The sequence below is a fragment of the Salvelinus namaycush genome, chromosome 37 (assembly GCF_016432855.1).
Source record: "Salvelinus namaycush isolate Seneca chromosome 37, SaNama_1.0, whole genome shotgun sequence".
Taxonomy (NCBI): domain Eukaryota; kingdom Metazoa; phylum Chordata; class Actinopteri; order Salmoniformes; family Salmonidae; genus Salvelinus; species Salvelinus namaycush.
The window spans coordinates 14,946,063-14,969,825 of NC_052343.1; the positions used below are offsets into that span (position 1 = coordinate 14,946,063).

At 42.5% G+C, this 23,763-nt stretch overlaps 1 pseudogene; it reads left to right on the top strand.

Moving 5' to 3' along the window:
- The window catches only part of LOC120031642, a 34,880-nt pseudogene extending 17,407 nt beyond the window's left edge, over positions 1-17,473 (top strand).
- Positions 17,474-23,763: the final 6,290 nt, after the last annotated feature.

A 23,763-nucleotide genomic window follows, 5' to 3' on the forward strand; every position in this document is an offset into this window, starting at 1 on the left:
TTTGAATTTTGAAAAGAATAATGGGTAAATGTTGCACAATCCAGGACTCACAGCTGTAATCGCTGCCAACGGTGCTTCTATAAAGTATTTTACTCAGGGGTGTGAATACTTTTGTAAATGAGATAGTTCTGTATGTAATTTTCAATAAATGTGCAAACATTTCTTAATACATGTTTTCACTATGTCATTATGGGGTATTGTGTGCAGATGAGTGAGAAAAAATCTATTGAATCCATTTTGAAGTCAGGCTGTAACACAACAAAATGTGGAATAAGTCAAGGGGTGTGAATACTTTCTGAAGGCACTGTAAACAAAGATCTAAGTACATATGTTCTCGTCTTCCTTGCATCATTTTTGATGATAACGAATATTGTTCCTAGAAGGATACACTCAGTATCTTCTTCATCTATTGCAAGTGTGTTTTATTTCTATCTAACCAATCATAAAGTTGAGTAATACCTAACTCCATTCCCTCATTCAGTTAATTGCCCAATTCAGAATTGACTGCTTGTCACTACCACCTAGGGACTTGTTCTGAAAAAGATATAGAAGGTGTTAGACAATATGGCAAAAAAATGCACATAGCCTATCAGAAGGTAAGGTGGAGGTATTACGATATTGCTCATACCTAATCCTTTCATATAAACATTAAATATTGAGTGGTAGGGACAAGGGGTTCATTTGGAACTAAGAATGTGTCTCTACATGTCACGCCCTGACCTTAGAGATCCTTATTATTCTCTATGTTTGGTTAGGTCAGGGTGTGACTCGGGTGGGAAAGTCTATGTTTTCTATTTCTTTGTTTTTGCCGAATGTGGTTCCCAGTCAGTTTATCGTTGTCTCTGATTGGGGATCATATATAAGTTGTCATTTTCCTTTTGGGTTTTGTGGGGTGTTGTTTTCTGTTTAGTGTCTGTACCTGACAGACCTGGTCGCTTTCGTTTTGTTATTTTGTTTGAGTGTTGTTTTAAATAATAAAAATCATGAACACTTTCCACGCTGTGCTTTGGTCCGCTCCTTTCGACGAGAGCCGTTACACTACATCAGGGGTAGACAACCAGATTCAGCCGGGTGGCTCCGATTTTTATTGGAGTGGATGGTTGGGGGGCCAGAACATAATTATAATAATTTATACACTGCAAATTTACCACAACTAAGCCCAAAAATAAATGTTTATTTGAAAATAACAATCATTTCATGCCTTGATTGCATGGAGACACGATCACGTCTTTTTTTTTTTTGGGGGGGAATGCTTGGGAACAGATTTCCTAAATTAAACACATTTTTAGCTGAATTCCTGGTGATTTTACACTCCTTTTTTTACCAAAAAGTTAAATCCCCCCAAAAAATACACATTTGCGGGCCGGTTTTGGCCCGTGGGCCACCTGTTGCCAATCCCTGCTCTACATGGTATGTAGTCAGGCAGTCTATTTTAAAATAATTACCTGATGTCATCTCTCCTAGCTGTTGCTCTTTTGAAGACTACAATCAGATGCCAGAATGGCTTCTGAGCCGGACGAGACACAGGCCTAAGATCGCAGTGGTGTGTGGCTCCGGCCTGGGCCTGCTCGCTGATGGTGTTATCAACAAACAGATCTTCCCTTACGCAGATATCCCCAACTTCCCGGTCAGCACAGGTGAGAGGACGTCACTGTCACGAACATATAATGTGTCATGATAATATTGATTTGAGACTAATGATAGTATAATATGTCATGATAATATTGATTTGAGACTAATGGTAGTATAATGTATCATGATAATATTGATTTGAGACTAATGATAGTATAATGTGTCATGATAATATTGATTTGAGACTAATGATAGTAGAATGTGTCATGATAATATTGATTTGAGACTAATGATAGTATAATGTGTCATGATAATTGTAACGGTCATTCTCTTCTCTTCGTCTGAAGAGGAGGAGTAGGGATTGGACCAAAGCGCAGCGTGGAATGTGGACATAATGATGTTTATTAAAGTAAAGACGAAACACGAAAACACTTCCACAAACTACAAAACAAATAAACGATGTAGACAGACCTGGACTTGAGAACTTACAATATACGAAGAGCGCACGAACAGGAACAGACTACATACACGAACGACAAAACGAAACAGTCCCGTGTGGTGCAACATACACAGACACAGAAGACAATCACCCACAACAAACAATGTGAAACAACCTACCTATATATGGTTCTCAATCAGAGGAAAACGTCAACCACCTGCCTCTGATTGAGAGCCATACAAGGTCAATTAACACTGACACTTAACATAGAACAAACAACACAGACTGCCCACCCAGCTCACGTCCTGACCCCCTAAACACAACTATACAAAAGGAAAACAAGGTCAGGAACGTGACAATAATATTGATTTGAGACTAATGATAGTAGAATGTCGTCTCCACCCAGCAAACAGTGAACGTTCCAATGGAGTCTTCATTTGGTTTAAATCCAATGTCGGCATGACAACATCCTATGACTGTTTTTAAAATGTCCCGGCAAAACCTACTAACAGTCTGGGAATTCAGAAGTAACCAGAAATTGTTTGCTCGGTATAAACTGTCAATCTATACTCCCCCCCGCCCCCCACTTTGACAAATTTAATAGGCAACGCCTCTCTGTAAACATCACTTCACCCCAATTAGCTTGTTCATTGATTCTCCCAAACATCAGGTGAACCTGAGTAGTGCTCTTAATTATGCCTGCACAGCAGAGGAATTTACATTTTCCCTCAATGATTCCATTGACACACCATTGCAGCTAAGTAGTTTATTATTTACTTGCTGAAATGCATTTGGGATATCTGTGTGTGTTTGTCAAAATGTTGCATGGCTTAACAAATCATAACCAGCTATCGGAATATGAACCAAGAATGAATAACTACGCCCCATGAATAAAATATTATAACTTGAGTAAAAATAGGCCCTAATATCTTCCACATGGAATTCTTATTATGATCTCATGGACATATTTAAATATTCATCATGTGGAGGTGAATATAAAATGTCTGCATAAGCACTCAAATGTTCAGTTTCCTATTATTATTAGAGTAAGGTGGGTCTTTGGCTTTGCAGAAAAGCTTTTGTTGTGTCTTTGGACAACAATAGCATCATAAATAAACAAATGAGAAGCCTAGAAATACATTTTTTTGACAATCATCATTAGACAGAGCTGACATTTTTTTAATTATCTTCACTTCAGGTTTGGTTTGTGTTGCAGTCTTCCCAATTGTCTTCTGGTTAATTTAAGCTTGTCAGAGAGAAGAAGCCCATTGAAAACACTAATCGATGTTCAGTGCAGCACTAGACATCTTGTTTTTAGGTCAATTAAATGGTGAGCAAAATCATTTGCAAACATTCTAAATGAGTGTGATTTTAGACAATACAAATATTGGTGTTTGCCTGAGAACAGGTGCTATGCTGTGTGAACCTGTAACAGCAAACAAATAAAATAAAATGTGCCTATCCAATAACCTGTAAAAACATAGGGTCAGATTTAATCAAATCCACACAACATAATACATAGCAGTACCCAAATAAAGGCTTACATAACCAGCACGATAGTGCATCCTTAGAAATATATGATTTGCTTGGTCACTCACACCAAATCTTTCAAAAATTACATCCATTTACGCTCATTAAAACAAGTTAATGCAGCAATGGAATGGATTCTGAAGTAACTTCAATGGACAGAGTAATAACTGACACCATCCTCCCCCTAAACTTCCCTCTGCCATCCGTCAACCTCTGACGGAGGAGAAGAAAGTCACTCCTCTAAACAATGTTGTAATTATTCAGGACCTATCTCACTACGCAGCACTTTTCAACAAATCGCCTCTGACTTAACTCAGGGTCAAATTAACATAATCTCCACACCACCGAACACAACTCTGCTGTAGTCTCAGCCATCATCCCCACTATAAAGAAGGGTACTAAACAGACAATGACAGTTGACATTTGACAGCGGATGACTTACACTTTTATTTCAATAGCACAGATACTGTTCCTACACTGCATGCTCTCCTGAGTACTACAGTGCATTCGGGTAGCATTCAGAACCCTTGACTTTTTCCACATTTTGTTACGTTAAGGCCTTATTCTAAAATTGATTAAATTAAATGTTTTCCTCATCAATCTATACACAATACTCCATCATGACAAAGCGAAAACAGGTTTTTAGCCATTTTTGCTAATCTATTCAAAATAAAAAACAGATACCTTCTTTACATAAGTACTCAGACTGATTGCTATGAGATTCGAAATTGAGCTCAGGTGCATCCTGTTTCCATTGATCATCCTTGAGATGTTTCTACAACTTGATTGGAGTCCACCTGTGGTAAATTCAATTGATTGGACATGATTTGGAAAGGCACACACCTGTCTATATAAGGTCCCACAGTTGACAGTGCATGTCAGAGCAAAAACCAAGCCATGAGGTTGAAGCCATCTGGGGAACGGTACCAAAAAAACTGTCTGCATCATTGAAGATCCCCAAGAACACAGTGGCCTCCATCAAGACTCTTCCTAGAGCTGGCCGCCTGGCCAAACTGAGAAATCGGGGGAGAAGGGCCTTGGTCAGGGAGGTGACCAAGAACCCAATAGTCACTCTGACGGAGTTCCAGAGTTTCTATGTGGAGATGGGAGAACCTTCCAGAAGGACAACCATCTCTGCAGCACTCCACCAATCAGGCCTTAATGGTAGAGTGGCCAGACGGAAGCCACTCCTCACTAAAAGGCACATGACAGCCCGCTTGGAGTTTGCCAAGAGGCACCTAAAGAACTCTCAGACCATGAGAAACAAGATTCTCTGGTCTGATGAAACCAAGATTGAACTTTTTGGCCTGAATGCCAAGCGTCACGTCTGGATGAAACCTGACACCATCCCTACGGTGAAGCACAGTCACCTTCCAACAAGACAACAATTCTAAGCATACAGCCAAGACAACGCAGGAGTGGCTTCAGGACAAGTCTCTGAATGTCCTTCTGTGGCCCAGCCAGAACCCGGACTTGAACCCGATAGAACATCTCTGGAGAGATCTGAAATCTGTTGTGCAGCGACGCTCCCCATCCAACCTGACAGAGCTTGACAGGATCTGCAGAGATAAATGGGAGAAACTCCCCAAATATAGTTGTGCCAAGCTTGTAGCGTCATACCCAAGAAGACTTGAGGCTGTAATCGCTGCCAAAGGTGCTTCAACAAAGTACTGTGTTAAGGGTCTGACTACTGACGTAAATGTGATATTTACATATTTTATCATTTTTGTAATAATTTTTCAAAAATATCAAAACATGTTTTGGATTTGTTATTATGGGGTATTGTGTGTTGATTGAGGGGGAAAACAATTTAATACATTTTAGAATAAGGCTGTAACGTAACAAAGTGTGGAAAAAGTCAAGGGGTCTGAATACTTTCCCGAATAACTTTATATAGCCTATGTGTGATCTATGTGAGATTATAAACCGAGAGGTTCAAGCCATGAATGCTGATTGGCTGAAAGCCGTGGTATTTTTAAGCAATAAGGCACGAGGGGTCGTGGTATATGGCCAATATACCAAAGCTAAGGACTGTTCTTAGGCACAACACATTGCAGAGTAAATGGACACAGCCCTTAGCCGTGGTATATTGGCCATATACCACAACCCCCCCGAGGTGCCTTATTGCTATTATAAACTGGTTACCAATGTAATTAGAGCAGTAAAAGTAAATGTTTTGTCATACCCGTGGGATACAGTCTGATATACCATGGCTGTCAGCCAATCAACATTCAGAGCTCGAACCACCCAATTTATAACAGGCCGTATACCACTGGTATGACAAAAACATTTGTTTTTACTGTTCTAATTATATTGGTAACCAGTTTATAATAGCAATAAGGCACCTCAGGGATTGGTGGGTTATGGCCAATACACCATGGCAAATTACTGTTTCCAGGCACTCCACGTTGTGTCGTGCTTTAGAACAGCCCTTAGCCGTGGTATATTGGTCATATACCACACTTCCTCTGCCCTTATTGATTAAATATAGGCTTTGGGATCTGTTCTATCATTTATTTTCAAATGCAAACATACTTATCTTATTCATATTCCATAACCCATGCAATTTCAATATCTACTACAGCATATGGAGGGTAGGTCCCATTGTATGTATGTACACAGTTGTCACGTCTGCTCCTGCTCCTGTACGACGTCGCCAGAATACTAACCACCGGTCCTGGGATTCATCATTACGCACACCTGGCACTCATCATTACACACACCTGTGAATCATTATGATTCACACCTGGACTCCATTACATTCATCATCTCCTCCCCTTTATATGTCACTCTCCCATTTTCTCTCACAAGTTGGTATTGTTCTTGTGTATCGGCGTACTGCCTTATGTTAGTGTCGTGTTCTTGGTTATGTTGTTTTATTAAAATGTTTCACCTGCTTCCAACTCACTGCCACATCATTACAACAGTGGTCCATGCAGAGTGTATTTCAATACAGCAGTAGTATTTGACTTCTATAGGGACTCTCTCATGCGTGGAGTATGAACAACACAAATCGGACATCTTCTGTGAAATTAAACATAAATAAAACATGAATTTACAGTTTGTATTTTCTAACCCTACATGAGACATGCTGTATCACTAACCTCCCGTGACAGAATATACTTGTGTTCTGTGTCCTTCGCAGTCCCGGGTCATGAGGGGTGTCTGGTATTCTAAAAGGCAAGTCCTGCGTGTTCATGCAAGAAAGATTCCATCTTTACGAGGGCTATTCACTCTGTAAGGTAAGTCCAAGTAGAGTATCTGACCAATGAACAGGTAATATATGCCATTTAGCTGATACTTTTATTCAAAGTGACTTACAGTCATGCAGGCATACATTTTACATATATGGGTGGTCCCAGGAATCTAACCCACTACCCTGATAATACAAGATGCACGCTCTACCAACTGCGCTACAAACTGAGCTACGAAAGGGACCATATGTTATTTATCTATATTATTTTATATAGGCTACATTTTAAACATCCAACATTAAGACATTTGCTTTACACTACCAGTCTTTCTACTCTTTTACCTTGCTGCTCTACCCATTCCTTTGAGATCAGGGAAACATCAGAGTATTTTAACCCTCAATATGCCTAGCCTCCATGGATTCAACCCAGTCTCTGCTCATCTATAACCCTTACACATTCCCGGCAACACCGGATGTTTTGACATATTCATCACCAGTGTGTGCGCTTTGCCTATATTAGCCATCATAAAGAAGGAAAAGAGTGAAATTAAATGGGTCCTTTCTTTTGGAGTGCTATGCTAAAAACTCTCCATTGTGGCTCAACAAGGTCATGTTAACTGAAGGAGCCCTCCTCTTATTTGTATAACAGAGAGTGGCTGGCATCTCCGGCCTTGGCCCATTAACTTTCTGTCACAATCAGGAAAGTGGGAGGCAGGAAGACGATAGCTGAAACCAGCCTGGGAACAGCTGACTCTGCAGAAGGCTGTATATTTTAACAAAGTTTAGGACAGGGTCGCCATTGATCTGGGCCCTGTTTCTTAAATATATCCCTGGCAGTAATGAGGTCATTGTTGGGTCATTCGGTGTGAATTGAACAAAACGTCAATGAAATGTAGTATTTTTCAGAAACTAGTACACATAAATGTAATTTAAGAATGAAGTCATTTTCTCAAACAGCTTGTAAGGATGTTGGGCCAAATGTTGAGTGGATGAGAAGTATGTACCAGCAGGCGTTCACCTGTGTTGTGACGCTTGTCTTATTTGTATATAAAAGTATTTCAAAGTAGCAACTTCCTATATGTAGGTTTTTGCTTGGTCACGACTTACAGCCCCAATCAACCAGTGAATCAGCTGTAACACTGCGTATTTATGTCACTCCAGAGTTAAATGAGTCCTTTCCTTCCACTGTTTTGGTGAAGAGAGCATAAATACAATTGAATGTGACCACATAGGAGGGTTTAGGTTGCAGGCTCACCATTGGACATACAGAAGTATCTTATGCCGCAAGAGGCTTTGGGGACAGTTTATAGGGAGACAGAAAGAACAACAGACCAAATGATGCCCTCTAGATCAATGTCTTATCACCTATGGGCTGTTTCTCAATTCTGACCTCCACAATATTGTTTTCACCTGTCAATTCTGTTCAGATCAGAGTAGATGTAGGAGAGGACCCAAAGGAGAGGAAATAACTTTACACGGTTGAGATGCAGCCCATAGGTTAGCACTGTCACAGTTAGGGTTGCAAAGGGACGGGATATTATTGGAAACTTTAGAAGTTTACCATTAAACTACCAAAATGTTGGTATCTTTTAAGGATTTTCTGTAATCTGTCACAAGAAATCTAGTGTCACTTTTGGGTACTTAAGATTATCACAGATGTCTGTAACAATATCTGGCCCCTGTGTGGCCTTATCACGTATGATTTTACAATTGTAAAAAAAATTGAATGACAAATCTGTAAAACACTATCCTATAAACCATGAATTTAGTGTCCAGTGTGTGGCTCAGTTGGTAGAGCATGGGTTGTGGATTCGATTCCCATGGGGGACCAGTACCAAAAAGTATGAAAATGTATCCACTCAGAGGCAGCCCCAGAATTTATTTTGGGAGGGGGCACACAGGGAGATTGGCGGAGTCAGGTAGGAGACCTGAGCCAACTCCCCGTGCTTACCGTGGCGAGAGAGTGACCGGGCAGGCACCATGTTATGCGGTGAAGTGCACGGTGTCCCCAGTGCGCACGCATAGCCCGGTGCGCTACATTGCAGCTCCTCGAAACGGCCGGGCTAGAGTGGGCATCGAGCCAGGAGGGATGATGCCGGCTCAGCGCATCTGGTCTCCAGTGAGTCTCCTCGGCCCGGGTTATACGGTACCAGCTCTACGCACGGTATCCCCGGTTCGCCAGCACAGCCCAGTGCGGCCTGTTCCAACTCTCCGCACTTGCCGGGCTACAGGGGGTATTCAGCCAGGACAGGTTGTGCAGGCTCGTTTCTCGAGACCTCCAGTGCGCCTCCACGGCCCAGTGCATCCGGTGCCTCGGCCAAGGACAAGGCCTCCTGCATGTCTCCCCAGCCTGGTGAGTTCTGTGCCTGTGCTAAGCCCTAACCCTCCTGCATGTCTCCCCAGCCTGGTGAGTCCTGTGCCTTCTCCCAGAGCCAGGCCACCTGTGTGTCTATCCACTCCAGTGATGATCCATGGCACGAAGCCTCCAGTGATGATCCATGGCAAGAAGCCTCCAGTGATGATCCATGGCACGAAGCCTCCAGTGATGATCCATGGCAAGAAGCCTCCAGTGATGATCCATGGCACGAAGCCTCCAGTGGTGATCCATGGCACGAAGCCTCCAGTGATGATCCATGGCACGAAGCCTCCAGTGATGATCCATGGCACGAAGCCTCCAGTGATGATCCATGGCACGAAGCCTCTAGTGATGATCCATGGCACGAAGCCTCCAGTGATGATCCATGGCACGAAGCCTCTAGTGATGATCCATGGCACGAAGCCTCCAGTGATGATCCATGGCACGAAGCCTCCAGTGATGATCCATGGCACGAAGCCTCCAGTGATGATTCATGGCACGAAGCCTCCAGTGATGATCCATGGCACGAAGCATTCCAGTGATGATCCATGGTAAGAAGCCTTCAGTGATGATCCATGGCACGAAGCCTCCAGTGATGATCCATGGCACGAAGCCTCCAGTGGTGATCCATGGCACGAAGCCTCCAGTGATGATCCATGGCACGAAGCCTCCAGTGATGATCCATGGCACGAAGCCTCCAGTGATGATCCATGGCACGAAGCCTCCAGTGATGATCCATGGCACGAAGCCTCCAGTGATGATCCATGGCACGAAGCCTCCAGTGATGATCCATGGCACGAAGCCTCCAGTGATGATCCATGGCACGAAGCCTCCAGTGATGATCCATGGCAAGAAGCCTCCAGTGATGATCCATGGCACGAAGCCTCCAGTGATGATCCATGGCACGAAGCCTCCAGTGATGATCCATGGCACGAAGCCTCCAGTGATGAGCCATGGCTCGAAGCCTCCAGTGTGGATCCATGGCACGAAGCCTCCAGTGAGGAGTTATGGCACGAAGCCTCCAGTGATGATCCATGGCACAAAGCCTCCAGTGATGATCCATGGCACGAAGCCTCCAGTGTGGATCCATGGCACGAAGCCTCCAGTGAGGAGTTATGGCATGAGGGCTCCAGCGACGCCCTCTAGTCCGGAGCCTCCAGCGTCGCCCGCTAGTCCGGAGGCTCCAGCGACGCTCTCTAGTCCGGAGCCGCCAGAGTCTCCCTCCTGTCCAGAGCCGCCAGAGTCTCCCTCCTGTCCGGAGCCGCCAGAGTCGCCCTCCTATTCGGGGCCCGCTGCAAGGGTCCCCAGTCCGGTGTCGGCGGCGAGGGTCGCCACTCCAGAGGCGCCACTTAAGTGGGCCAAGACTAAGGTGGAGTGGGGTCCACGTCCCGCACCAGAGCCGCCACCGCGGATAGATGCCCACCCAGACCCTCCCCTATAGGTTTAGGTTTTGCGGCCGGAGTCCGCACCTTTGGGGGGGGGGGGGGTTGTACTGTCACGCCCTGACCTTAGAGATCCTTTTTATGTCTCTATTTTGGTTTGGTCAGGGCGTGAGTTGGGGTGGGCATTCTATGTTTTGTTCTATGTTGTCCTTTTCTATGTGTTTGGCCTGGTATGGTTCCCAATCAGAGGCAGCTGTCAATCGTTGTCTCTGATTGAGAACCATACTTAGGTAGCCTGTTCCCACCTGTGTTTGTGGGTAGTTGTTTTCTGTTTTGTGTATTGCACCTTGCAGAACTGTTCGTTTGTCGTTTGTTGTTTTTTGTTCAAGTATTCGTATTTATTAAAAGTATTATGAATACTTACCACGCTGCACCTTGGTCTTCTCCTTCTCCCGATGACATTCGTTACAGTAGCTTTGCAACCCTACTCATGGTAGATAGGTTTCCTATCTTGAGGGCTGACTGAACATGCAGCAAAACGTGTAAGGTGTTAGAGAAGAACAGGTGTGATTAAAGTGGATGTTGGACCTCTTTCCTATGGCTCAGTACACCAGACAAGGCGACAAATCGATTTCTGCTAAATTTACCCGAGCACATGCAACCGATACAGCTGTGGTTTCAGCCTGCCATCTGCCCACTCATTCTCTCCCTTCTTTTCTCTCTCTCTCTTAATTTCTCTTCCCCCCACCACAACCACCACCACACAATCTCACACACTCTACTCTCATCTCCACACACCTCTCCATGTCTTCCCTGTTCTGCTCCCTTTCTATCCCAACATTATCGGACAGCAGTCCAGTATGTGTGACAGGGACACCAGGGTGTCCATACACTCCATCAGCCCAGGGACACATCCATGAGTCATTGTATCTAACACCTCCGACACCAACATCGCACTACTCTCACAAGACTTTACGTAAAGACAAAACAAATACAGACATGTTGCAGCGAGAACTCAGTCAATATCTAGAAGGCTGGTGATGCTACTAGTTTTCTACCAATTTTATATCTCCCTTTTTATACACTTTATTTTATGATACACTTTTATCTGTGGATTTTGACATCAAGTGCCTGGTACATAGCAGAAAAGCAATATGGTTTTGTTTTGTTGAATCGCACTTACACTCACACAAGCGCTCTCTCCCTCCCTCCCCCATGATTTGCAATCAGGGTGTGAGCTGTTATCTCTCTCATCTCAGTGTGTCCGTAGGAGATGCATGGCAAGGTTAATTAGCTGGCTTGCTTCGTTAGCCCTCCCTAACCTCCTCTCCCTCTGTGAGTGGTGCCTTTCATACAAACTGCTAGCATGCAGCTGGAGTTAGCCGTGGTTCTGTATTGTATAGTGGCTGTTATTGGAGCATGCTGAGTGTTATTGGCATGCATGTTTAATTAAGATAAACATGTATACACTCCTAGCTTGCAAACTGACAAAAATGTGCATTTTCATGAGTCACTGTACACTCACGCACACGCACACGCACACGCACACACAAACCCTGTTTATGGATGTTGCACTAGTGGTGCCGTGTGTGTCTGTCAATGGTCTGACTTACAGATGTTGGATGTACAGCAACAGGAAATGTGAATTCTTATGTGGATTATAATGAATGCAAAGAGCAAAAATAGGACAGCACTCTGGTGAATAAACTTAAATGAACATATGTTTATTGCCGCACTGAAATACACTACAAGTTTTACATTTCCTGACCAGCTCCTGACCAAGAATGTTCCAAGAGTTGTCCGAGAATAATAAAAACATTTTATGTCTCATTTCTCCTCTTCCCCTTAATGGTACAATAAAGTTGGTAGCATTCTCTTCATATACCCTGATGAAGACAGCTTGGCTGTCGAAACGTTGGATATTACATTTTTGCATCTGAGCTCCTAGAGTGTGCGGCTCTCCTTTATTTTCAAGCATTCTCTTCACCTCTCACGTCCTTTCCTCTCTTCTCTATTTCTCTCCCCCCCTTTCTCTCTAACTCCCTTCCTGTTAACTTGTCCACTCCTTTCTCCTCCCCTCCTGTATACTCATATCTTTCTCTTGCGTTCTCTCTCTGACTCTCTCCCCACCTATATTTCTCTCCTCTCATTCTCCATCCCCCTCCTCTTCTTCACCAGGTCACATTCCCGGTGCGGATCTTTAAGCTGTTGGGCGTGGAGACCCTCATTGTGACTAACGCCTCAGGGGGTCTGTGTCCGGACTTCAAAGTGGGTGACATCATGCTCATTAAGGACCACATTAACCTGCCAGGCTTCGCCGGCCAGCACCCTCTGTGCGGCCCCAATGATGAACGGTACAACCAGAGACAGGGAGACAGAAAGATAGGGGTAGAGAGGGGAGGTAAGGGGAGAGGGTTGTGGGAGGGCACAGCACCCACTGTGCAGCTACAATGATGAACAATACAGGCAGAGAGATGGAGAGAGGCAGGGAAGAGGGACAGAGAGAGGGGTGGGTGGAATGGGCGGGGAGAGTGGAAGTGATGGAGGGAGAGTCAAGGAGAGAGGGAAAGTCAAGGAGAGAGGGTGAAAAATGTAGTACAGTCTGAAGCACAAAGGTGGGAGGAGAGATGGAAAGAGAGAGGGTTGCAGTCAGTGAGAGAACTGAAATAATCCCAGGAAGAGGAAGCAATACATAGCCTTCAAGTAATCTATTTGCTCACGTTTATGTTTAATTTAACTAGGCAAGTTAGTTAAGAACAAATTCTTATTTACAATGACTGCCAAGGAACAGTGAGTTAACTGCCTTGTTCATGGGCAGAACAACAGATTTTTACCTTGTCAGCTCAGAGATTCGATTTAGCAACCTTTCGGTTACTGGCCCAGCACTCTAACCACTAGGCTACCTGCTGCCCCCATGTATTATATGGAACCTTTAATACATATTTTTCCTTTACAGCTCGGAGGTTGTAGATTCATGACAAATGTACTGTATGTTGACTAGTAAAGTGATTTCCAAGCATTGTGCTCAGAGAGCTACAGGCAACTGCCAACATAATGGAAACTTGAGTAAATGAGGAATACAAAGTATATTGAAAGCAGGTGCTTCCACACAGGTGTAGTTTCTGAGTTAATTAAGCAATTAACATCCAATCATGCTTAGGGTCATGTAGAAAAATGCTGTGCAGGCTATTATTTTGGATACCATGGCTCTGTCCCAATAGGATGACATGGCCCCCATCCACAGGACACGAGTGGTCGGTCACTGGATAGTTTGATTAGCATGAAAACGATGTAAACCGTATATCATGGCGTTCTCAGTCACCAGATCGCAACCCAATAAAACACTTAAGGGAGATTCTGGAGCGGTGCCTGAGACAGCGTTTTCCACCACCATCAACAAATCACCAAATTATGGAATTTCTCATGGAAGAATGGTGTCGCATCCCTCCATTAGAGTTCCAGACACTAGTAGAATCTATGCCAAGGTGCATTGAAGCTGTCCTGGCTCGTGGTGGCCCAAAACCCTATTAAGACACTTTATGTTGGTGTTGCCTTTATGTTGGCAGTTGCCTGTATTCTCTGTATACTATCATATTACTGTATTATATTACAGTATTATTCATATTATTAATAGTAGCAGATTATTGGTAAGATTAGGAGAGATGCATTGCAATAGTATTCACTCCATATGTCCCATTGATAAGCCAGTATTGTTTGGGCTGTGCTCTGCTCCAGGTTTGATCCGGATCATGCAGGGGATCCGGTTCCCCTGCATGTCATATGCCTACAGTAAGGACCTGAGGAAGCTAGCTCTGGATATCAGTCATGAGCTGGACTATACCAACTTTGTGCGGGAAGGGGTGTACTGCATGGTGAGCGTGCCCAACTTCGAGACCATCGCTGAGGCACGCATGTTGCAGGTCTTGGGGTGCGACTCTGTGGGTGAGTGGAGACAACACAGGCCTACGAGGTACAACCACAAACAGATTTTCATCACCAGAACTGGCTATGACTTGAGCGACAAATTACAATTAATGTTAAGAAATGTTCAATTAAAGTTTAAAGGGATAATAGCTAGATATTTAATATAACTTGTGGTTCAAAATGCTGGATCAAGATCAAGCATCTTCTCAGTAAGGGGATGTTTTGTCAGAGCCAAGTGACCACCAGCCCACAACATGGTTTAACAACGATGTAAACACAGACGAGGCTTGCTCACTCTCCTTTTCCCCTTTTTAGTTCATTAACACTGCTCTAATTGGACCTCCCTCGTAAAAAAACCCTGCTGAGCTCGTTAATAAATGATGGCGCTAGCTCTGCTAGCAGAGCCGACGCATGCTAATTAGCTTAGCGATTAGGTCAGCAGATAGACCAACAGGCTGTGACGCTAATTGGTCTGATGATTTGATCCCAGATCAAAATACAACACAAACAAATATCCGTAACAATGTACAGTGGGCAGAACTAACGCATGACCTCTTTCATTATCTACTCCCCCTAAGAACATGTATTTTGATGACTTGTTACCTTAAGAGCTTGTTGTTGTTGTTGTAGCCAAGCGATGACAAAGAAAATACATTTTGGTTCCTTGTTTTGGTGACCTATTGAGTTATTACTCCTGTGAGTGTGTTCTTAGTCCAATTCAGGTCTGCCAATCCATCATTTTTTATATGGTGTTTTTTCTTTACCTTGCTTGAGTTTCAGCTTAGTGGAGGCTCTGTTTGAGTTAGTGAGTCTGTTGGTTAAATAAGTATTTGAATTCATTTGCTTTTTGGTTATGCCTGTAAAACATGTTTCGTCGTTGTATTCGTACGGTATGTACCTGTGTAAATTGTATCCATGTTTTTACATGGTTTTAATGATGTGTGAGATCTGGCCCGTGTTCCCATTAAATACTAACAGTGGGAATGGGACCAAAGCTCAGGGAATGGGACCAAAGCTCAGGGAATGGGACCAAAGCTCAGGGAATGGGACCAAAGCTCAGGGAATGAGACCAAAGCTCAGGGGGCAGTACACAGAGGGGGTTATTAATGATGCAGAATAGTATAACCAACTCTCCACAAACACACACATACACACAAGCATGACCCAGTGCCACCCACAACCCTGTTGGATATTTTGCAAATGTTTTTCCCTCTGCCCCTCCCCTCACCTTCACCCTCGTGTCCCTGTCTGCACTCCCCACCCCCTTTCCTCTACCCCCTTAGGCATGAGTACGGTCCCAGAGGTAACAGTGGCCAAGCACTGTGGCCTGAGGGTCTTTGGTCTCTCACTCATCACCAACAAGGTATTGATTGACTTCTCTTATTGCTGTATATCGTTTTATGTACCTTATCTGCACACACTGTGAACAGCTCAGCGTATCTATTCTGTCATCTGTTGACTAGCTTTTGAGTATGGTACAGGAGCATCTTAATTATGGCTGCATCCCGCTAACGGGATCGATATGACAACAGCCAGTGAAAGTGCAGGGCGCCAAATTCAAACAACAGAAATATCATCTTATATCATTTTAAAGGTCATCTTGTTGTTAATCCCACCAAAGTGTCCAATTTCAAATATGCTTTTCAGCGAAAGCACTACAAACGATTATGTTAGGTCACCACCAAACAACAATAAGCACAGCCATTTTTCCAGCGAAATATAGCAGTCACAAAAAGCTGAAATAGAGATCAAATTAATCACTAACCTTTGATGATCTTCATCAGATGACACTCATAGGACTTCATGTTACACAATACATGCATGTTTTGTTTGATAAAGTTCATATTTATATAAAAAAATCTGAGTTTACATTGGCGCGTTACATTCACTAGTTCCAAAAACATCAAGTGATTTTGCATAGCCACATCGTTTCAACAGAAATACTCATCATAAATATAGATGATAATACAAGTTATACACATGGAATTATAGATATACCTCTCCTTAATGCAACCGCTGTGTCAGATTTCAAAAAAACTTTACGGAAAAAGCAAATCATGCAATAATCTGAGACGGAGCTCAGAACAATAGCCAAATTAGCCGCCATGTTGGAGTCAACAGAAACCAGAAAATACATGATAAATGTTTCCTTACCTTTGATGAACTTCATCAGAATGCAGTCCTAGGAATCCCAGGTCCACAATAAATGCTTGATTTGTTCGATAATGTCCGTTATTTATGTCCAATTAGCTACTTTGGTTAGCGTGTTTGGTTAACAATTCCAAAGTCACAAAGCGCGTCCACTATAACGTGACAAAATGTCCAAAAGTTCCGTTACAGTCAGTAGAAACATGTCAAACAATGTACGGAATCAATCTTTAGAATGTTGTTAACATACATCTTGAATAACGTTCCAACCGGAGAATTAGATTGACTTCAGTTGAGCGATGGAACGGAGCTGCCTATCACGTGAACGCGCTTGGTCAAAGCATGGTCAGCTCGTGGCAGTGGTGACTAATTCCTGTCTCTTTCGGCCCCCCTTCACATTAGAGTCATCAGACAAAGTTCTATTGACTGTTGACATCTAGTGGAAGCCGTAGGAAGTGAAAACTCATCCATATCTCGCTGTAATTTCAATGAGAGCTTGGTTGAAAATCTGCCACCCTCAGAAAAAATCCAAACAGGAAGTAGAACTTCTCAGGTTTTTGCCTGCCATATGAGTTCTGTTATACTCACAGACATAATTCGAACAGTTTAAGAAACTTCAGAGTGTTTTCTATCCAATACTACTAATAATATGCAAATATTAGCAACTATGATTGAGGAGCAGGCCGTTTACTCTAGGCACCTCTGTGCACCTTTCATCCAAGCTACTCAATACTGCCCTTGCAGCCATAAGAAGTTAATGTATTCTTATTATCATTGTGAAGGTCTCCCTGGACTACAGCCGTGAGGAGAAGGTGAACCATTAGGAGGTCCTGGAGATCAGCAAGATGAAGGTGGAGCATCTGCAGATGATGCTTAACACACTTATCGCCCGCTCCCACCAGCTGGACGAGGGCATCAATGTCAACTGAAGGGGGAGTGGGATGGAGATAGAGAGACATACTCTAATGTTGAAGCAACACTCTCTCTCACACACAGACACACACAGAAATGTGCACTGACATGTGCACACATGCACAAGTACATATCATTCACTGTGAATCTTTACAAAAATCAACCACCCATGATGAAAGAATTTAGTCAATTTTCTAGTTTAATAAAATGTCCTAAAGTAGTTTTTTTTACACAAGAACCAGTCTGTTAAATGTAAATGCTTATTTGATGATAGGGCACTGACATGAGAATATGTAATACTCCCTTTTAAGATCAGCTGAAGAGGTGCCACTACCAGTTGTACAACTGAACGCCTGAATGTCTTCTGCATTTAACCCAACCTAGGTATCCCCCTTTCCCTTTCCTTACCTAAGGATATTCAGAGAGAGAGATTATACATTAATTCCACAAAATGTTTTTCTCCCAAAAAGAAATGTGAAAAGCCTCCAATCAGAAAATATCATTTACTGACAAATACTGGGCAAAAAGATATGCAACTCAACTAATATACAGATGATGGTTCTTATCTCTTCAAATTCCTCCTGCTATTCAGAGCTAGTGACAGAAAAAACACGTCCTAGATTAATATAATTATACAGTGCTTGCTTTTCTGTTATCCCCCTCACTGTTTAGAACGAGAATCAAACTATTAATTCTGTGCTTCATTGTGTTTACCATATAACACGAGTCTGTTTCATAGAGTTGATGAAAAATGACTTTTCATGCTTAACAATTACAGTGTTGCGAGTTAGTGTGACCGCAAACATAGTGAGAGCTCATGTCGAAATAATATGTTTGTTGTAAGAATTTACACAGCAACAGAAAAAATGTACAGAAAAACTTGGTATCTTGCCAAAGCATACGCTCTGTTCACTGCTTTGCCTTACAGTAAATCGAAGAGCATTCATCTATAAGAAAACACTGCCATCTTTCATAGGGCTCCTCTGCCAATATGGCGCAGTGGTACCTTCTGCACTGTAGCGAGCTTGGAGAACACTGATGTGTTTATAACAAGGTTTTCCCATTGTAAATATATAGATACATATATAAATAAACCTCCAGTAGATATAGATCATAGACAGACTTTTAGTGTGTTTATTTGTGTCTGTGTGTGTTCGTCAGTGCATGCGTGTGAATAGTGGGGCAGCAGGTAGACTAGGGGATAAGAGCGTTGGGCCAGTAACTGAAAGGCAGCTGGTTCGAGTACCCGAGCCGACAAGGTGAAAAATCTGCCGACGTGCCCTTGAGCAAGGCAATTAATCCTAATTACTCTTGTAAATTGTTCTGAATAAGAGTGTCTGCTAAATAACTAAAAGGTAGTGCACTTGTGTGTGTAAAAATGGGGTAAACCAAGGTTAAACCAATCTACTCAGGGTCAGGATCAAAGTAAACATATATAATCACATTGGATATTCAGGAGTTCTGACCTTGTACATTGGCTAGTGATAGAGGAGACAGTAGAAGAAAAGTAGCCCTCCCCTGAGACAGTGTTCAGCTTGAAGAGGCAATCATCTCTCATTGTATACAATAGACAAGACCAGGGTGGCTGATTCTGGTGTTACAGTCAGTCCAGGGCCCGTATCTACAAAGTGTCAGAGTAGGATTGTGATCTAGGATCAGTTTAGCCTTTCTGATTGATCTAATAATTGTTGTGAGAGGAAACTAAAATAAATATCTCCACCTTATTTCTGAGTATTTAAAGTTTTATGCAGAGCAATACTGTACAATATTGGAACAGTATGGTTGACTATTTAGTCCTGGGACCTGCTTAGCTGAGTGTACTATAAAGTAGCTAATACACTATTAGTAAACTAATCATATCATGAATCTACTGTCATCCTTAAGACATCATTAAAATACATCATTGGCTTTTCACACTCCTTGATCATTTAGAAACTCAGTTATAAACTCCCCACAGAAATCATTCATGCTAACCTGGCAGGCCAAAACAAGGCCGGGGGGAGAAGGCTTTCAATCTAAATCTTCCCTTTCGATTGTCATCCTCTCATGAGAATGAATAGTGTCAGGTTCCTCCTTGCCTTCCAGTCATTACCAAGGAATAAAAATGTTCTCCAGTATTACAAAAGACCCCATTAAAATCGGCAACATGAATAATTAGCAAATTATTGTAATTACACCAGAACTATTACCTTAAAATCCAAAGGGAAAGTGAATTTATTAACAGGCTAATGTGGCCTTAGTTCCTTGTCCATAAACCGCTTACAAGGTATTTTGTTGTTTAGGATGGTGCTGTTCCTAAGAGTAGGATGGTGCTGTTCCTAACAGCAGGAACAGTACTATCTAGTGGTCAAAACCTGGTAATATCAGTATGTAACAACTTCAACAACTAATTTCTCTGAACAGGGGGAAAAAAACATCAACAAATTCACAGAGAATACATTACATTGACTAATTGACTAATCACAAGCTTGTTATTATTTTGTTGTGCACTCTGTTCAACCTCATTTCAAATTGGTTGTGAAATTATCCAGTTCAACGTTAAAAGGAGACTCCACAAGGAGACATAATCATACAGGGGCTCCTGAGTGGTGCAGCGGTCTAAGGCACGGCATCTCAGTGCTAGAGGAGTCACTACAGACCCTGAATTGATTCCACGCTGTATCACAACCGGCCGTGATTGGGAGTCCCATAGGGCGCCGCACAATTGGCCCAGTGTCGTCCAGGTTAGGGTTTGGCCGGGGTAGGCCGTCATTGTAAATAAGAATTTGTTCTTAACTGACTTGCCTAGTTAAATAAAATACACAATGGGGACTTTCTGTTTACAGACATCAACAAAATACATTCAGATCAATAAAAGTAATCAAATAGGCTCTTCCTAATTTGTGCCGGAGAAGGCAGAGCCTAAAAAGCCAACTTAAACCAAAAGTCTGTCTGTTAGTTAGGTAGCTATAGCCATCCCATTTAGGCAGGGATTCAATATAATTGCGAGTTATAGAGGGCAATTTCCGATGGAACCGACATATGCAGTGTTTACCGTGAATGGGTTCCCTGCAAACGCTTGAAAATTGCCTCTAAAAGCCACAATGCCTATAACCCATGATCAGATTAAATCCCTGCATTTCATTCAATGGTCCTTTGTAGCTCAGTTAGTAGAGCAGGGCTCTTGTAACACCAGGGTAGTGGGTTTGATTCCCAGGACCACCCACATGTGAAACGTATGCACGCATGACTAAGTTGCTTTGGATAAAAGCATCTGCTAAATTGCATATATATGTACTGTATATATTATAATGGTCTATAAAGATTATGCAGAAGTCATGATTCATTAAATGGAAAGCAATATGGCTGACAATGATTCCCATTGCTAGTATGGCCAGTCACCTATCTTGTCAATAGAAGTTTGCGCCCTCCCTTAAGTAACACCTACATGATGATGCCATATTAACAAGTGTGTCAGATGCTGTAACCTCCACAGTTTTCCTCTGAGTGTCATACAGCAAGTGAAGCCACAGCATGGGTCAACCAGATTTATGCAAAAGAGAAAATGCATCTCACCAGTGCGACTCCGCAGGAAAATGCTGCCACTTTGTCAAAGCACCCTGGGGCTCTCACACCTCCTCAGAGATGTCAGATGACCCAATCTATGGACCGGGGTTAAACCCTCCATTGAATGACCTTTAACCCCCAAGGCCAAGGGCATCCTGACGCTAGTCAATCTTAGTCAAGCAAAAAGCCTTTCGTACTCTAAGAGAAAGAAAAACGCTGGATGGTGCTTGGAGGGATGAATAAGTTCAGTCCGTAGCGTGGAAGATCTGCCTTGTAACTCGATTGACATTTAAAGACAATGTAGCCGTGGGAACATAGCCATGGGAACTAGGAGTGCTGAAAAATCTCTATTTTAATTTCAAGTTTATATTTATATTTAACTAAATTTGGGAACTAGGACTTTATTACTCCTGTATGAGCGGAGTAAACAGCTCCTCAACTGAGTGGAGCACAATACTCCCAAACAAAATATCATGTTACTGTGTTTTCGCGGAGACAGGATTTATGGTAAACACAGCATATGTAGGCTGAAATGGAAATTACCTTTAAATGTCCACCACGTTACAATGCAGATCTTCTGCGATACGGATTGAATCGAAGCCTAAGACTCTAATGTGCTGTTGCCAACACTTCTTCATTACCCCTAGAGGGATTGGTTACTCTGGTTGGAGTCTGTGCCAAGTTGTCTGGAGGAGCCAACAGGAACTAAATGTCACAGGTAGCCCTGAATGCTGTTCAGCGGCCTCAACTTTACAGCGCAGTCTCTGCATTTTGCATCTTGAGGATTTATACCGTGCGTAAAATAAAATAAAATTCTCAAAGTGGACAGTTAGTCAGGATTTCTGGGCAGCCAGTGCACTCCACTCCATCCAGACATTAGATTAGGTCTCTCTCTGAGTGGAACAATAACTAGAAAACTGTTGAATTACAGATTAGTCTGGCAACTCCCCAGCTGCTGCAAAATGTGTTGGCAGGCACAAGTACAGGTGTTTTATTGTCTGCATAAACTGCGGACTGGGATATGTACTGGGACATAAAGAAGCTGTCTATGAATGAGCCTCAAGATTGTGTAAAGTTCTCTGAGCTCAGAATAAAAAGACAGTTATAGTTTTTGTAAAACAGCCCTATAACACATCCCAATCAAGTCAATGAAGTATTCGTTAACAAGCGTATATTTCAAGTGAAGTAATTTTTCAGAGTAATTCGAAGTAAAGCTTTCCTCTACAAATGCGTACATTGATACAGAATGATGTATTTGTTATTATACAGAGGAATGTTTTCAAATCAAATCCAACTGTATTGGTCTCAAACACGTGTTTAGCCGATGTTATTGCTGGTGTAGCAAAATGCTTGTTTAGAATGCAGAACACGTTGTGGTGAGGGTGAGGAGGTAATGGCGTGTCACTGCGGGTCTGTAGAATACAGCATCTCACCAGCACAAACTGCACTTAACACCAGATGACACTCCACAGAATCTGTGAGGTCTCTGTCAATATACAAGCTTATGTAGAGCACACACTTTAGGTAAATCAGACCATTTGACCAATTTCCATTTATTATCCATGTAAATCCATGCAGCATAGTGTGCGACAACCTCATGAAAGCATTGACTCGTCATCGCTACTCTGACATACACAGTCATTTCACTATATTATTTGGATAACATTTAAACATTGGATATCATGCTATGATTCTGGGTATTCTTGCATTAAATCCCCATTTTATAATGACAAATCCCTAGGCTAATGTTCTTGCTACATGGGGCTTCTTTAATGTAGATCGTTTGTTTACATGTGACATTTCACTGGCTATTCATTCTTCATAATTAGCCCTAGCTACATGTCGTCTCACAGATGACCCTGTGTGAAATGTGGCGACGCTCGAGACAGACTGCCACGGGCGTGTACCATATTGCCAATGTGCTGCAGTCACACACATATACACAAACAACACACACATACTGCCAACGCACCCACCAGTAACACCCCCCATCCTCTCCTCCTCAACATGTTATAACATTTTCCTGTTATTAACACTTTGTTAACACTTACATTTTTTCAATATAAAATAGTATGTATTTTTTTTACTTTCAAAAAACGCAATTCACCACCCTTTCGACACACCCACTCTTTTCCACACGCCACTCCGGTCGTCATGTTGAGATGCAACAACCCCCTTCTCGCGGAGATCATTGTAAACGCAGCATATGTCGGCTGAAACTGAAATTACCTTTAAATGTCAACCTCATTACAATGCAGATCTATTATAATTTTATAGCATTATTTTTGACAAATGAGTCATTCGTGTAATCATTTCCCGTGACAAACTGCTCTGAACTGTGAAATGTTTTGAAAATGGGTGGTAGGTTTTACGTAGTGTGTAGGACCATTGAAAATGTATGGGGTCAACACCAGTAACTGGTAGCTCTAGTAGGCCTATGTTAAAGAGTTTTTTCATTGTGGTATGATGGGAATTGAAAATCTACCATGAATATCAGTTTGATACTTTAATTCAAATTCCTACACCATGAAGTCTATTCACTCCCTTCTCTGAGAAAGGCTATGCTTTATTGCATGTGTTCAATTAGAAGCTTAGCCAGGGCGAACACATCATTCCTATTAAAACTCGTAGTGAAAAAAACAGTAGATGTTTCATTCGAGCCATGTCTCATAAACAACAGTTCCATGTTGTAATATATTGAGGTCAACAGTAGGAATATTACAGGAGAGAGAGACTACAAATGGAAAGCGAATCAAATCAA